The following is a 9,911-nucleotide window of genomic DNA, read 5'->3' as shown; positions in this document are numbered from 1 at the left end:
TGATAGGAGACAACAAAAACAAGTTGTTTTTCTGTTGGGTAAATATTGCTAAGTAGCAAGTGTGAAGGATAGTTAGTCTTATATTAAATGAGATAATGTGTGAGAGACTGAGAATTTATGAGATGAGAAATTCATCTATTTAGTGCCTTAAATTTTTTAAGTTGGTGTGGTATATTCTCTCACTTGATTCATATACAAATGATTGACTTTTTTTTTTCATAAACATTAATGCTAACTTCATATCTAATGAAGGGATACAGAACTTGAAGAATATATTTAAAAATTCATCTGATATGCTGGATATGTACTTTGGATGAGATCTGAAGGAGAAGACATTGATGAGAATTCTTAAGAAGATGCTGACCCCAATGAACTGGAATCAAAATTCAATAGCCTTGATATTTAAGAAGATTTATAGGATATAGACATCTATCTTTTATATTAAATTGATTTATTGTCATGATCTATTTATTTTAAAATTCTGAATTTCATATTTTCATGTCTCAAAATTTTTAAAGCTTATGTCTGGCAAGACAAGAAATGGTATTAGCTTTAGAATTTTTTAGGCTCAATTATGCTTTTTTGTGGCTGTTCTTTATCTTTAGTTGGTTGATCTATTCTCTTCCTTATATATTAATGTAATTGATGCATATGCAGATAATCTTAGAGTTATAGACTAGATAATTGCTATTTTGTTGGTGGCTTTGTTTAATAATCAAGTAGAATTTAAAATATCTAATATCTACTCCTTTGTTATCTATTTTTTTTTAATATCCTTCCCTTTGTTTTACATAACCATGGATTTGAATTTTTAAGGCCATGTAATAAAAATGATTTCTCAAAGTATGCTAGACATTTCTTTTATGATGACTAATATGTTTGAGATTGTTTTGGTGTTATTCATTTTCATAGTAAAGAAATTGATTTTTGCTGAGGGTGTAGATCATATATTTATAGATTTTTATGCGCATATTTTTGGGGTGAAAAAATGTGACTTTCTTCTCTTTTGCAATTCATTTTCTCCGATAAATCTTACACATTTTTTTTATGATTAAAAAATATATATATATATAAATTACATAGGTACTACAAGTCCATAACTTTTAAGACCTCTCTTTTCAATAATGAAAATAATAATTTATTTTGTTCTTAAAATATATTAGGGTGAATTTATAGTACTTATAATTTAGTTTTTAACTTTTGTCTTATTTACTTTTCATGACAAATTTTGAATATTTAATAATTATTTATTTTTATACTTTTAAAGTTAAATATTAATTTTTAATTATCTTTAATAAATTAGGTAAACACTTTTAAAATTAAATATTAATTTTGAATATATTATATCAACTTGCTATTTCATGTTTTACATTTTATTCACAAATATCTAATACAAAAGTAATTTATAAGAGTAATTTTTTTCACTATTTCCTTTAGATATTGTATTATATCATTTTAAGAGTTTTGAATTAAATATAAATTACACATAAATAAAAATATAATTTTTTTACGTTATTTGATGATTTTAAGACGTCAAATTATACATTTTAAAAAATTATAAAATAAGCCACGTAAGTCAAAGTAGACTATGATAAATTTCATTTTGTCCATTGATTTATTTTTCTTATTGCTGTTGCCATGATCATCTTCGTTATTAATAAAGTTCTAATTCATTTTTTTTATTTTTATGCTTTAAGTTTTTTGAGTTAAAATGATTTAGCCAATAATATCAATCAATAATGATCATACAGGTAAAAAAAGAAAGAAAAATATCTTTTAGAAGAAAGAATTATAAAAAAATAAAATTTAAGGGTATTATACATTTTTCTTTAAAGAAAAGGAGAAAACTATTAATAATATTAACTAAAAAAATTGTTAATATTAACATGTTATTTTTTACTCTTATGGTATATTATTAATAATTAAATAATCTAAAAAATAAATATCATTAGCGTTTACAGGAATTAATTTAGAGATAAAAATTTAAGGGTTTTTTTTAGAATAAGAATGTGTATTATTTTTTTATTATTTTATATATTTTTTGTCGAAGTCACTTTTATTATACCATTTTTTATTATAATATATTTCTCACAAGTTATGATTTCAACTTTTAATTTTTTCTGAATCTTTGATTAGCATTTACAGTAATTAATTTAGCGATTAAAATTTAATAGTTCACCAATTGTCTAGCAAAAGTTTGCTTCATTTTTTTTAGTCCCGCTAGAGAATCAATGAAATATTTTTATAATGTATACAATAAACTATTTATTTGGTCTAATATGAGTTAAAAAATGAACATCATCCATACTATTCAAAATAACCATCTGGGTATTCCTATTTTGGGGTTCACCAAAATCGAAATCTTGACCTTTCAAATTTAGAACTCTGCCATGCCATGAACCACTCATCCCAAAAGGTAACACTAATGGTTATATCTCTAATACTGAATCGGACATTCCTAAATTTCTATTATACACATTATATAAATATTTTATTAGCTCCCTGTAGTTATTCCCTTTTTTATTACTTTGTATATTATTTATAGTTTTTTCATATTCATTATACCACTTTTTACTATAAAATGTTTCTCTCAAGTTATAACTTTAATTATTAATTATTTTTAAATTCTTAGTTAGCGCTTACAATAATTGGCTTAACAATAAAAACCTAAGAGTTCATCAATTGATTAGCAAGGGTTTATTTCATTCTTATATTGCTTTGCATAGCAACTTATTAAGATATAAATATACACAGGTAGTCTTTTATATTTATTAAGGTATATAATTTAATATATTAAAAAGCATTTCTCAAAAATATTTATTATGATAAAATTGTATAATTTCATATTTAATTCTTCTACTATGAAAACTATACATTATTTTCTCAGTGATGTCTGATCATGAAGAGAAATTAATTCAACATTTTGCTACATTATGAGAACTATACTTATTATTTAATTCTTTCACTCCCCGCCAATTTGAAATTCCATTTCAAATACATTCTGATTCGTTTGTGTTCATTGAAACAAAAAATTCACGATGAAGGATGCTTTTGGAATAACAGCGCATAAACCTTTCACGTCCCCGTACATTTGCCCTGACTGTGGGAATGCGTTTGAGATTGACGCATCAAGAACTCAGCATTCTTGTGAGATGTGATTTCTTTAGAATTCTTTGTTTTTCTTTTCCGTTCTAATTGTTTTCCGGTGCCGTGTGATCACCAGACCGGAAGGTGAATGGCCAAGATCATTACTGCGGAGGATGATCCTCTCGCCGGAATAATGCGAACTTGCTTTCTGAACAACAACGACTATTTTCTCTCCCTCCGTGGCAACAGTTCCTCCACCTCCTGTCCCTTGCCTCCACGCACCGCCTATATCCGCCGTGCACGACATCCTCTGATTTGATCCAGGCTCCCTGTCTCCCACCATGTCGAACCACTGCCGGTCGCAGCCGCTCTCTCCACCTTCCTCTCCTCCGTGCTACCTCACAAAATCCATCTTAAATTTCTCGATCTCGAAGATTCAGCTACTGTTCCGTCTCCACCTCGAGATCGAGATCGCTCCTCGTCATTCAGCTGCGGAAGCTATGAGAATCGGAATCCCCAGATGAGTTGAGCCTCTCTGAAACTTAGAAGCTTGTTTATATTTTGATGAGCAATAGTGAATCATCTTGCTCCTTGTGTGGATTATATCATCGGTGCCATAGTTTTTGCTCTCAAACTATATCTATGTGCAATTCTAAGTGATTGTGCTTTTTGAATGATTTGATTGCACTTCAGCAAGAAGCTGAGGCGTCATGATGGACGCCAGGGCTGTAGAAATTTTTGCTCCAAAGTTGATACTGAATTTCCTAAGATAGCTATGTGATTCTTGTTATGGCTAAAGTTTTAGAGGCCGGTTGGGAAGTAACAGAAGCATTGGCCGTCTACCATCATTTTCACGTAATGATTTATCTATTGAAAGTATTGATTCTCGACCACCATTTTAAAAGAATGTTCCATCTGAACCACTTATTGCATATATTTCTTCCAATTTTTTTACCATTTTACTACTCTTTTATTATTAAATTTGTATTTAACACTGTGTGTGGTATAAAATTATAGTTTTAATTTTATTTTTTTCACATGTGATTTTATTTTTATATAACTTGCTATTATTTTTATAGTTAGTTATAACAAGTTCTTGATCCCAGTAAAAGAGGAGGGTATAGGAGTAAAAAAAATAAAAAATAACAACAAAATATATATTGACACACATTTTACACTTATTTTTTATTTTTACCAACCATGTCATACACAATAAAACAACAAACACTAACTATACAATCATTTCTTTGGCATTGCCATCAAGATTATTGTGAACTAAAATTTTATTACTAGTTACCACATAAGAACACCGTTATGGATAAAGATAAAGTAGAAGAACCAGTTTAATTTCTACCTAAAAAATAGAACTAATAAGAGAACAAATAAAGAATTAATTACCTGAATGATTGTAATCTTAGTAATTAGGATATAAAAAATCAACATTCAATATTGAAAAGTATTCGTTATCATCATTGTTTTAATATCCATTTTTTGTGTAAAAAAATTGTATCTTTTGACTTATTTATCCAAACGCTACAACTTTAAAATAAGTACTTTTATAACTAAAAATTCACATAAAAAATAACTTAATTATAAGCTCCTATTAATAAAAATCCTTATACTTTAAGCTATTTTTCCAAAAGAACTTATTTAAGTTGTTTATCTAAACCAGACCTTAGTGATATTTACTGTTCACAGGAGACCAAAAGAATTGATTGTAGTGATAAGGGCACACCTGAGCTAGATGCACTACTGGAGAGAGATGCTTATTTTTAATATTTGTTGTTGTAATTATGAATTTCGGATTACATCCTTATTTTAGAACTTCTGAAAATTGCCTGATAACAACACTATACGTCCAACACATTTACATAATTACTTTGTATTTTAAACTGTGAACATCTTCATGAAATTAAACAAGTCTGTAAGTTGTTTTAGAATATTTACGTTATTTTCTTCTTGTAAGCTTGAGTTTACTGTATATACTCAGTCAAATTAAATAATATTCGATTTGTTTGGGAAAAAATATTGCCTCATATGATTTTTATACCACAACAGAAGCTTATAGTCCAATCTTCACCGTTTAACAGGCCATAGACATTTAGGGAAAGGGACATTCATAGCAAAGACTTTAACTGTTCATATCCACATCTTTGAAATTCACAGAGAATAACTTGTTCTGTTTTCTGAGTAGAAAATGTTTAAGCCTGAGCCATCAATGTAGTTTCCTTATGAGGGTCTGGAAGTAATACCTCGTGTTGAAAGTGCTATTTCAGAGTATCTGAAAGTGGACGTCACCCTTCGCACTCAGTCCAAAACATGTCTCTAAATTCAAAAGTGGATGAAAAATGTTTGGAAATTCCAGAAGTGATCTTATAAATATCTTGGAAATTGAACATTTTAGTGCCCTAGAGGCCAATATATAGATACTTGACAATAAACCTCCTAGTTATGCATAGTTCATACTCTTTACCACTTTACCCTAGTTATGAATAAAACTTCTGCTGTATGATCCATTAGATACCCTTGTTGATCAACTCTTAAAGGTTGCATTACTTTTATATTTGATGCTGCTTCAGAGATCCAAAATGTGCATGCTGTTAAAAATGAGTTATTATACATTTATACTTATAAAAATGACCCTTATTTTTAATATTTATTGTTGTATCATGTTATGAATTTCGGATTACATCCTTATTTTAAAACCCTTAAAAATTGCCTGGTATCAACATTACGTACAACACACTTACATAATCACTTTGTATTTTGAACTGTGAACATCTTCATGAAATTAAACATGTCTGTAACGTGTTTTGGAATATTTACGTTATTTCCTTCTTGTATGTTTGAGTTTACTGTACATACTCAGTCAAATTAAATAATATCCAATTCTTTTGGGTAAAACTATTGCCTCATTTGGTATGATTTTTATAGCACAACAGAAGCTTATAGTCCAATCTTCATCGTTTAACAGGCCATAGACATTTATGGAGAATGGCATTCATTAGCAATGACTTTAACTATTCATATCCACATCTTTGAAATTCACGGAGAATAACTTGTTCTGTTTTCTGAACAGGAAATTTTCATGCCTGAGCCATCAACGTAGTTTCCTTACGAGGCTCTGGAAGCAATACCTCGTGTTGAAAATGCTATTTCAGAGTATCTTAAAGTAGAGAATGCACGTTCTATCGTCACCCTTTGCACCCAGTCCAAACAGAAGTGGATGAAGAAAGTTTGGGAATTCCAAAAAGTGATCTTATAAATATATTGGAAACTGAACATTTTGGTGCCCTAGAGGCCAATATATAGATACTTGACAACAAACCTCCTAGTTATGCAAAGTTCATGCTCTTTACCACTTTATCCTAGTTATGAATAAAACTTCTGCTGTATGATCAATTAGTTGCCTTTGTTGTTCCACTCATCTAGGTTGCATTACTTTCATATTTGATGCTCCTTCAGAGATCCAAAATGTGCATACTGTTAAAAATGACTTATTATACATTTATACCTATAAAAATGACATTTATTTTTAATATTTGTTGTTGTAACTTGTTATGAATTTTGGATTACATCCTTATTTTAAAACCCTTAAAAATTGCCTGGTAATGACACTGGGTGCAACACAGTTACATAATCACTTTGTATTTTGAACTGTGAACATCTTCATGAAATTAAACAAGTGTGTAAGTTATGTTTTGGAATATTTACGTTATTTCCTTCTTTTACGCTTGAGTTTACTGTACATACTCAGTCAAATTAAATAATATCCGATTCGTTTGGATAAAAGTATTGCCTTATTTGGTATGATAATTATAGCACAACAGAAGAAGCTTGTAGTCAAAATTTCACTGTTTAACAGGCCATAGACAATTAGGGAAGAGGGCGTTCATTAGCAAAGACTTTAACTGTTCATATCCACATCTTTGAAATTCACGGAGAATAACTTGTTCTATTTTCTGAATAGGAAATGTTCAATCCTCAGCCATTAATGCAGTTTCCTTACGAGGCTCTAGAAGAAATACCTCGCGTTGAAAATTCTATTTCAGAGTATCTGAAAGTGGAGGATGCATGTTCTGTCATCACCCTCCACACTCAGTCCAAAACATGTCTCTGAATTCAGAAGTGGATGAAGACAGGTTGGGAATTCCAAAAGTGATCTTATAAATGTATTGGAAACTGAACATTTAGTTGCCCTGGAGGCCATTATATAGATACTTGACAATAAACCTCCTAGTTATGCATAGTTCATACTCTTTACCGCTTTACCCTAGTTATGAATATAACTTCTGCTGTATGATAGATTAGATGCCCTTGTTGATCAACTCTTTAAGGTTGCATTACTTTCAGATTTGATGCTGCTTCAGAGATCCAAAATGTACATACTGTTAAAAATGACTTATTATACATTTATACCTATAAAAATGACCCTTATTTTTAATATTTGTTGTTGTAACTTGTTATAAATTTCGGATTACATCCTTATCATGAAACCCCTGAAAATTTCCTAGTAACAACATTACGTGCAATACACTTACATATTCACTTTGTATTTTCAACTGTGAACATCTTCATGAAATTAAATAAGTCTGTAAGTTGTGTTTTGGAATATTTACGTTATTTCCTTCTTGTAAGCTAGAGTTTACTGTACATACTCAGTCAAATTAAATAATATCCAATTCATTTGGGTAAAAGTATTGCCTCATTTAGTATGATTTTTGATAGCACAACAAAGGCTTGTAGTCTAATCTTAACCGTTTAACAGGCCATAGACATTTAGGGAAAAGGGCATTCATTAGCAAAGGCTTTAACTGTTCATATCCACATCTTTGAAATTCAAGGAGAATAACTTGTTCTATTTTCTTAACAAGAAATGTTCAAGCCTGAGCCATCAATGCAGTTTCCTTACAAGGCTCTGGAAGCAATACCTCATGCTGAAAATGCTATTTCAGAGTATCTGAAAGTGGAGGATGCATGTTCTATCGTCACCCTTCGCACTCAGTCCAAAACATGTCTCTGAATTCAGAAGTGGATGAAGAAAGTTTGGGAATTCCAAAAAGTGATCTTATAAATATGTTGAAAACTAAACATTTTGAAGCCCTAGAGGCCAATATATAGATACTTGATAATAAACCTCCAAGTTATGCATAGTTCATACACTTTACCACTTTACCCTAGTTATGCATAAAACTTCTGTTGTATGATCAATTAGATGCTCTTGTTGATAAACTCTTCAAGGTTGCATTACTTTCATATTTGATGCTGTTTCAGAGATCCAAAATGTGCATATTGTTAAAATTGACTTATAATACGTTTATACCAAAAAAATTGACCCTTATTTTTAATATTTGTTGTTGTAACTTGTTATGAGTTTCAGATTACATCCTTATTTTGAAACCCCTGAAAATTGCCTGGTAACAACACTACGTGCAACACACTTACATAATCACTTTGTATTTTGAATTGTAAACATCTTCATGAAATTAAACAAGTCTGTAAGTTGTGTTTTGGAATATTTACGTTATTTTCTTCTTGTAAGCTTGAGTTTACTGTACATACTTAGCCAAATTAAATAATATCCGATTCGTTTGGCTAAAAGTATTGCCTCATTTGGTATGATTTTTATAGAACAACAGAAGTTTATAGTCCAATCTTTACCGTTTAACATGCCATATACATTTTGAAAAAAAGGGCATTCATTAGCAAAGACTTTAACTGTTCATATTCACATCTTTGAAATTCACGGAGAAAACTTGTTCTATTTCCTGAACAGGAAATGTTCAAGCCTGAGCCATCAATGCAGTTTCCTTATGAGGCTTTGGAAGTAATACCTCGTGTTGAAAATGCTATTTCAAAGTATCTGAAGGTGGTGGATGCATGTTCTATCGTCACTCTTCGCACCTAGTACAAAACATTTCTATGAATTTAGAAGTGGATGAAGAAAGTTTGTGAATTTCAGAAAGTGATCTTATAAATATGTTGGAAACTGAACATTTTGGTACCCTAGAGGCCAATATATAGATACTTGACCATAAACCTCCTAGTTATGCATAGTTCATACTTTTTACCATTTTACTCTAGTAATGAATAAAACTTCTACTGTATGATCAATTAGATGCCGTTGTTGATTAACTCTTCAAGGTTGCATTACTTTCATATTTGATGCTGCTTTAGAGATCCAAAATGTGCATACTATTAAAAATGACTTATTATACATTTATACCTATAAAAATGACCCTTATTTTTATTATTTGTTCTTGTAACTTGTTTTGAATTTCGGATTACATCTTTATTTTAAAACCCCTAAAAATTGTCTGGTAACAACTTTACGTGCAACACACTTACATAATCACTTTGTATTTTGAACTGTAAACATCCTCATGAAATTAAACAAGTCTGTAAGTTGTGTTTTGGAATATTTACATTATTTTCTTCTTGTAAGACCTCAGAAGCTAAAGGCAACACAGAGGGAGACATACTGGGGGTGGCTGCTAAAAGCGACGCCCGGGGGGTGGAGCAGGGAATGAGCTGGGCCCAGGTGGTCATGTAGAAGGGGAGGAGTACAAGGGGACGCAGGGAGTACAGAGCCAAGAAAACCAAGCAACCTGGGCACTGGCTGTGGAATCGGGAGCGGTTTTATACGATGAGGAAGAAGACATTATGGCAATTCTACAAGCACAAAATGAGGAAATAGCGGCAAAGAGAAGGCTAGCGAAGCAGAAGGAAAAGGCGAGAAGGAGTCGGCCAAAAAATAAACAAAAGGTGAGCAAAACTTTATTTAAATGATTGTGGGCAGTTGGAATATTAGGGGGTGGAGGGGG

Source organism: Arachis duranensis, chromosome 6 (genome assembly GCF_000817695.3).
Source record: "Arachis duranensis cultivar V14167 chromosome 6, aradu.V14167.gnm2.J7QH, whole genome shotgun sequence".
NCBI classification, from domain to species: Eukaryota; Viridiplantae; Streptophyta; class Magnoliopsida; order Fabales; family Fabaceae; genus Arachis; species Arachis duranensis.
The sequence above is the reverse complement of the archived record's forward strand: the minus strand, read 5'-3'. Positions refer to the sequence as shown.